Here is a 7,267-nt window from a genome sequence, read left to right on the forward strand (position 1 = left end):
CTGATTTTGGCTAGGCCCGATGACGCGAACATTCTCCTTGGCGCTTTTTGCAAGGATAACCATGAGTTCAATGGATCACTAGCTTGGCCAAAATGAAGGTCCCCGGCAACGGCATGCTTTGATTATTTAAGAACTCATCAAAGCCTCTCTTTTAATTATCTTTGGGGAGCCAACCTGAAAGTAAACAGAAACATGCAAATGAAGCTAATTTATACAATATGATCAATTAATGGACTTAACTAATGCAAATAAGGGTGCTTGAATATGTAATATTCGGCGCTTATCACATATATCAAATTGTATTACAAAGCAACCAAAGACCAATCTCTATTTTTGTCTGTAAATAAAAAAATATGGATGTAATTTTATTATAATCATTTTCTTGCATTTTATCAGACCAATTTCAGATTGCATTTTACTATATTCTGTTGTTAAATATATGCTTCATGTGACATTTAAGATATAACAAACCTTATACTAATATGTCATGAGATAATTAACAATATGCTAAGAAATCATTAATTAAATATGCAACTCTATTTTTAATTAAATATGTAAAATAAAGCAATAAAATAATAATAATAAATAAAGAACCTGGACCGAGGTTGGTATTTGATACTATGTCCTTAAGACAGATTCACCCCGCTATGGTGCTAACGGACTCAATGACATCTATCTCCCAAGATACAACGGTCTACATCCACCAGTAGCAGCACTACAAACTCGTGGATACGGCAAACCTTTTCCGTGTAATACTCTCTCTGACTCAAAAATGCATCTATACTATATAAATAATGAATTGGGTGTAATCCGAACCAAATGGCTCGGACCAAATTTAATATGGCTCAATGAAATTGGTTTTGGGCTTAAGTGGCTCAGACCACTTGACCATGGCTTGAACCCACTTGGGTTGGGTTCAAGTCTAGAGAGGGAGAGAGAATAAAATAAACTGAACGATGAATTATGGTAGCCCAGTAGGTTATTTATAGACTTAGAGATGCCTTTTGGTGTATGGGTGTGTCTGTTTGGGATACTTCTTAGAGTATGGGTGTGACTGTTTGGAAACAACGTATCGTTTGTTCACCAACAATTTAATCGATTGTCAACTGTCAACAACATTACGTTCTTCCCTTACTTTCCAACCCATTCTTAACCACGTTGAATCATGTGTCTAGAACTCGTTAACTTTCCAATTACCACCAACAGTCACAACAAAAGCGTTTTGAATATCTTTATAGGTTTAGCCTACAACTGCTATATTTTAACGTATATGACTCTGGTATAATCACGTTGCAACAACATATACACAATGTTGTATTCTATACACAGATCATAATCACAGACAAGTTTCATTCACACGTTAAAACATTAGTTTTCACAACTAGTTTCCAACATATTCTTATTATAAGCATTTTATTATCCAAAATGTTAATAGATTTATCAGATATCAAATTTAGGTTATACGGCTACTATTTGTCCACACACATACACATATATACACACATACATATGGGTTGAACTGTATGGATAGAGATAGAGCACAAACCAGATAAACACAACATATAAAAGATCTAGAGAGAGAAAATTGTCTATATATACATATTATATATTTATATATTATTCGCTATATGTAAAAAGAGGAAGAGATCTAGGTTAACGTTGAAAAGAGAGGGAAAGAAAGAATGTATCTTCACAAAGAGAGTGCGGAGGTGTCGTAAAGAGAAAGCAATCCTGTTGGTAGATTTGTCTGAAATGAATCCAAAAAGGTTTTTGGTACCGTAGAGAGAGAGAACTTGGTGGTAGATCCGCTTAAAACTGCCAAAGGGTATTTTTTGTCTTTGATTTTATTTTATTTTATTATTAGTGGGAATAAGTGGGAATGGAATGGTCATTCAACGTCTCAATAAGATGAATAGGCATTCCACCTTTTTGAATGTGACACACCGAACAAGAAAAAGGGAATCAGAAAGTGGAATGGTCATTCTATTCCAGCACACCAAACATGCCCTTAATGTGACACACCAAACAAGAGAGAAAATATGTGACACACCAAACAAGAGAGAGAATCAGAAAGTGGAATGGTCATTCCATTCGAGCCTATTCCAGTACACCAAACATGCCCTAAAAGTTTATAGGGAATATGAAAAGTTTTATCAATTTCTACAATGCTTAAATATGTATTCAATAATTACAGTTGGTATAATGCTAATGATCCAAAAAAAAATAAAAAAACATGGAATGATGGGAAGTATAGAGTGAGAGAATTTTTAATTTTTTTTTTAACTCACACACATCACACTCACTTTTCTCCTTTAGAGATTCAAACTATCACCATCCACTTTGAGAAGTAAATGATATATCTAGGGTTGCAACTTGGGCGGGTTGGGTGGGCTGGAGACTTAATTTGGGCTCAGCCTATGTACAAAATCTTTTGCCCAAGTGCAGCTACAAGGACTCGAACAATATTCCTCCAAGAAAAATCTCAAATACACTACCAACTAAGCTACTATATACTTGTGAAATAATATAGTTTTAAAATAAATATATCCTTTTCGGGCTCGGGTTGGGTTTCGGGCTTTATATAATATCAACCCAAGCCCAGACCAAATTTAATTCGAGCTCAGAATATTTAGCCCAAGCCCATACCTAGAACAGAAAAACACTGCCCAAGCCCTAAAAATTTCGGGTTGGGCTCGGGTAAATTTGGGCCGGCCAGGCCCAAGTTGCAACCCTAGATATATCATACTTATAGGCCAATTAGAAAGGCCCCAATTTTTTTTTTTTTATACATATATTATAACCTTCTTAAAAAAAAGTTTTAGGGGGCCAAAAAATTTCTATCTTCGAAGAAAATAAAACTTTTAAAAAAGTTATAATATATGCAAACAAAAATTTTTGACGCTGGATTAAGTCCACCTTCATGGGAACCAATTTGATTATTGAATTGACCTCAACCTACTTTTATGAGTTAAGTCAAATTATTTAATTAGTCCAAGTTCGCTTAGGATTTGGGAATGGGAGTTAATCCAAATTATTTATTTAGTCCAAGTTCACTTAGGATTTGGGAATGGATTATTAGTTAAATGAAATTATATAAACTTTACAAAAAGGCCAGGACCAAACCTGAGGTTACGTTACGGATGCCATCTCCTGGTTAATCCAGATTCCAGAGGCTCGGCGGCTGCCCGCACTCTCTCTCTTGGTGGGTTTTCGCAAGTACTCTCCTTTCTTACACATTCCTATATATATATATATATAATTGGTTCACTTAAAGTGCTTTTGTTGATATTATTGAACTGCCATGGTAACAAATTTGGATGCTTCATCCTACAGAAAATATGTATTTTTTGTTCTCGTTCCTTCTCATGTTTTAATCGTATAAAACCCTTTTTTTCTTTTCTAAATCGCAGTCTCTATGAGATATGATTACAGGTAGTGATTTATTTTCTTGATTAATACTGTAGTAAAGGTTAAAAGTAAATTTTTTTTTTTTTTTTTTTTTTTTTTTTTTTTTCTTTTGAATTTTGTTGATTTAATGAGATGAAACAGCTGAAATTGAAAATTAATAATTTAATAGTGTTAGCAGGGTGTGGGAAAATTAATGGGGGATGGGAGCCCCCACCCTACCCGCCCTCTTGCCATCCCTAGAATCCAATTCAGAATAATTTACAATTGGTGGCCAACATAAGATACCTGATTGCCTTTTTCCTAAAATTAGATAGTTTAGATTTAGGGAAAATTAGATTTTAGTGATCAAAATTAAACAAAATTGATCTAAAGTGACCTTAAAGTCCAGAAAAGATGAATAGTCACAGATCTTATTGGTTTAAGGTCACTTCAGGGGAATTTTGTTTAGGTTTGGTCACTAAAATCTAATTTCCCCTTAGTTTTATTACTCTCATTTGATCTCATCATTTGCAAATCAGACCATCAATTGTAGGGTTTTATTTAATTTCTTCATCCATTCTCAATTTCTTCATCCATTCTCAATTTCTTCTTATGAAATATATGTGATTTGTTTTAATTTTATCAATTAATACTAGATGTTTTACTGTTTATTTTCGAAGATTGTTGTTGGATAATATGAACTGTAGTATTTGAATTGCTTTTCGTGATTAGGTAATTTATTGGTTTCTTTTTGGTATAGGTTCTGAACATTCATCTAGCTGGTGATTTTGGGGCAGGCAGAGGGACCTTTATCTCCTTTTTTGTTTCGTGTCTATCAAAACAATGTCGGTAACAGCCGGTGTTAGTGATACTGTTACTGCCATTAGGGATAAGCTTAGAGGTAAAATTGGGCAAACCAAGGTTCAAAGGTATTGGCCTGGTAAAGCTCCCGAATGGGCAGATGATGCTGATGAAGATGGGGATATCAGGATGGCCAGGGCAGTAGCCTTGGAGAGAGCCTTCCCTATTCAGGAAGATTCAGACATTGTAAGACGGGATGATCCTAGGTTGCGTCGTTTGGATGAGCTTAGGATAGATGATTGTGAAGAAATAAGAGCTGATCACAGGCGCATCTGACAAGCTGAGAATGTTTCAAGAATAGAAGAGGAAAATAGAAGACAAGAAGGATTAGTTTTGGAGGAAGAGGATGAGGATGCTTTGGAGGAGAGGAGGAGGAGGAGAATTAGGGAGAAATTGCTTCAGAGGCAGCAAGAAGAAGCTGCACTTCTTCCAGAAGAAGAAGAAGAGGAAGAAGAAGAAGAAGAGGAATCTGAGTACGAGACTGACTCAGAGGAGGAATTGACAGTTATAGCAATGGTGAAACCTGTCTTTGTTCCAAAGTCAGAAAGAGATACTATAGCTGAGCGTGAGAGGCTTGAGGCAGAAGAGCGAGCCCTTGAGGAATATTTGAAGAGGGGATTGGAGGAGAGAAAGGTGGAGACGAAGCAAATAGTGGTTGAGGAGATTCGGAAGGATGAAGAAATTCAGAAGAATTTGGAATTGGAGGCCAATATTGCAGATGTAGATACTGATGATGAAGTAAATGAGGCAGAGGAATATGAAGTATGGAAGGCCAGAGAGATTGCAAGGATAAAGAGGGACAGAGAGGACCGGGAGGCAATGTTGAAGGAGAAGGAAGAGATTGAGAAGGTTAGAAACATGACCGATGAAGAGAGGAGGGAGTGGGAGAGGAAGAATCTGAAGCCTGCTCCCCAGCCCAAGCAGAAATGGAGGTTCATGCAGAAGTACTACCATAAAGGTGCTTTCTTCCAGTCAAATCCGGATGACTGTGCTGCAACTGCTGGGGCAGACGGTGTCTTTCATCGTGATTTCTCTGCTCCGACTGGAGAAGATAAGATGGACAAGTCCATATTACCCAAAGTCATGCAGGTCAAGCACTTTGGTCGCAGTGGGAGGACGAAATGGACACATCTTGTCAACTAGGACACAACTGATTGGAATAATCCGTAAGTACAATTTTCCTGTTAATTATCCTTCTTTCCCATTTCTCTCTTTAATATAAAAGTACATGTTGTCTCATTTACATCCAAAAATTATTTACAGACAACTAAGGGTGCAATTCAGATTCCTGTTCTTATATAATATGTTCTTATCCTGCATGAATACTTGAAGTGTCGAAATCCTAATTAGTCACAATTCATAACCTACAAAGCTTTATGATCACGAGTGCCTAGTAGCAACCTTTTTTTTTTTCCAACCTTTTCTTTCAAATAGGGTATATCAGCTTCTGGATCTAGAAAGTACATTCTTGGGTCATTAAGTTCAAATAGTACTACTGACAAGGCTTGAAATTACACGGCCACTCAATTGATACTGTCAATATTATATATCTAGAACCATGCCGGCTAGTCATTTAGTAAAGGGATAACATAAAATAGGCTGCATTTGTGATTCTAAATTTCTCTTCGTTCATTATGTGCCTTTGACATAAAAAGTGGGAAATAATCATATTTTAAGCTTTTGTGTATGATTAAACTTAGATACCATTATTGCCATTTGTTCAAATCTCTATATATGCGAATCTAAGTAGAAAAGTAAAAAAAGGAATGACATCTTTGTTTAAGCATATGCAAATCAAATGAATATGTAACAAGAACAATATTTACGAAGAAATTAGTTTTGTACATTTTGGAGTCAACATGCAAAGGAAAATATCAGTTCCAAGCCGTTTTAGTTACTAATGGGATTTGTGGATTCAATCTTTAAACTCTCTGCTCGTTGCTAGAGTATTTGTGGCATGACATCCATATTATGTTTCAATTTCTTGGCTCTTGCTACATTGTGACATGTATTATTTTATCTTTATTCCTAATCATTCTAGTTGCTAGCTTGAGTGATGTCTCTCCTCCTCCCAAAAGGTTGAGGTACATGGTTGAGTCTGTGTTAAGTCAACAGTGTGTGTTATTTATCAAAAAAGTTACTAATAAGTAAATAAATTAGATATAAAAGAAGAAAAAAACTGAAACAAAAGCTCTCTTCCTAACTGTTGTTTGTTGTAATGCAGATGGACATACAATAATCCTCTTCGGGCAAAGTACAACGCAAAAATGGCTGGAATGTACGCACCTATAGCAAAACCTAAGGGGAGCAAGAAGCTGAAGGATTGGGAGATGTGTTGAACAATTTGGTGCTGTTTTGGGACAAGTAGAAGTCCTTGTTACATTTTTCTACGTCGATTTCTGATAGGATTATCTCTTTCACTGGCCTTTAATTTCGATACATGTACAGGCTCGCTTGTATTTTTCCTCATATAGGAATAGGAATGTATAATTTCTGTTTTTTATCTCTCTCATTCATGTGCAGAACAACTTTGTGGAATTGTCTTCTCTGCAGCTCTTCATCACAATTGAGTACATTTTATAGTTTAGGATATAATCTCCATTGTGATGCGTTGGTTGCTAAATTTTTGTTTAGTGAGGTCCTCTCATCTCATTCCATCGGTCAGCCAATCAAAACCATTCCTTGCTTGGGCTATATATATATATATAGCCCTCATATATATATATATGCACACATGTATATCTTATTTCTTGATAAACAGGAAGCTTGGTAGTATTCCACTTGCCTGGCATATTGGAGAAGTTAAAGAAGGGAGGAGGTGCCTGTTAGTTTCAGCCCTAATTCAGTTCTTGTGGATTTTGGTGATAATTGGAAGTTACAAACTGTTACTGAAATAGTAGCTGATTATCATTGAGTCTCATCAGTTCAATTCGCATTTGTTTATTATGCACAATGAATAAACAGTAAGATTATTATTATTATTATTATTATTTGTGTGTGTTGACTCTTTGTGTTCATT

General features: G+C 35.7%; 1 pseudogene; it reads left to right on the forward strand.

Moving 5' to 3' along the window:
- Nucleotides 1–3,309: 3,309 nt before the first annotated feature.
- On the forward strand, nt 3,310–6,835 carry LOC132268183 (uncharacterized; annotated as a pseudogene).
- The last annotated feature ends 432 nt before the right edge of the window (nt 6,836–7,267 follow it).

This window comes from Cornus florida, unplaced genomic scaffold, assembly GCF_030987335.1.
Source record: "Cornus florida cultivar Cherokee Brave unplaced genomic scaffold, ASM3098733v1 CherokeeBrave_3.0.0_Hap2_Chr08, whole genome shotgun sequence".
In the NCBI taxonomy this organism is placed as follows: Eukaryota; Viridiplantae; Streptophyta; class Magnoliopsida; order Cornales; family Cornaceae; genus Cornus; species Cornus florida.